The sequence below is a fragment of the Populus euphratica genome, unplaced genomic scaffold (genome assembly GCF_000495115.2).
Source record: "Populus euphratica unplaced genomic scaffold, PopEup_1.0 scaffold13.1, whole genome shotgun sequence".
Classification (NCBI taxonomy): Eukaryota; Viridiplantae; Streptophyta; class Magnoliopsida; order Malpighiales; family Salicaceae; genus Populus; species Populus euphratica.
Window position 1 is genome coordinate 1795299 of NW_011499872.1, and position 1138 is coordinate 1796436.

Sequence of the window (1138 nt, forward strand, 5' to 3'; positions counted from 1 at the left end):
GTGATATGATAAAATGGGTGTTAAACCCGCATCGTTTTTTATTTTGGTTTATTTTTGTTTTTTTTCACATGCAAAAATTTACAAGTATTTATATATAAAAATATCAAAAAAATACCATAAAATATTATAGAAAATTACCTGAGTATCCCTGTATAAGCAAAAGACTAAAATGTCCTTGGATTTATCGAAAATTTACGAAAATGCCACTTGCGGTGCGTGTGGATCACGCGCGGTTACTGTTGACGGCGGCGAATTTTTTCGGTGAGATTCCGACCAAATGATGGTTGATTCTAGTAGATCTGAGGACGAGGATTCTGATGGTGGTGGTCTTGTTGGTCGTTGATGGCTGAGGAGGGAGAATCGACGACTTGAAGGTCGATTTACCGATGACGGTCGCGGCCTTTTTCCGGCCAAAATCGCCGGTTAAAACGTGTAACACGGTCGGGGTTTTGCTTCAAACGAGGCGATTCATGTTTCTGTGGTGGTTTCGTGGCTTGAAATGGCCGGCAATGAGAGATCGACAGAGAGAGAGCTTCACGAGTGTATGGTGAACTCGTGCGTCTGAAGCCTGGTCACCGTTGGATCTCGGATGAACAGATCGTGCGGCTGTGATTGATTTGATCATCAAGTTGATAGGACGATCATGATTGAATGGTCTACGATCTCGTGTGGCGCGGTGTACCGAACTCTGGGTACACCTGCGGACGTGGCGCAACAGGATCGAAGGGCAGATTATTTGAAAGGCTGAGATTGATTTGGGGTTTAATCGGGTGTGGTAAAGCGTATTGTATCCTAAGAAATCAAATACTCAGATTTAAACACTATTAGATCTAATGGTTGGGATATTTTTGATATTTTTCAATTTATTTAAAAAAAATTAATATCATACTAGGATATAGAAAAAATATAAGAAAAATGAATATTACCAGTAACATAAGTAACATAAGTAGTAATGCAATCCGCTCAGAAATGTCCTCGAATTTATCAAAAATTTACAAAAATGCCACTTGCGGCGCGTGTGGATCACGCGCGGTTACTGTTGACGGCGGCGAATTTTTTCAGTGAGATTCCGGCCAAAAATTGGTTTATTCTGGTAGATCTGAGGACGAGGATTCTGATGGCGGTGGGCTTGTTTGGC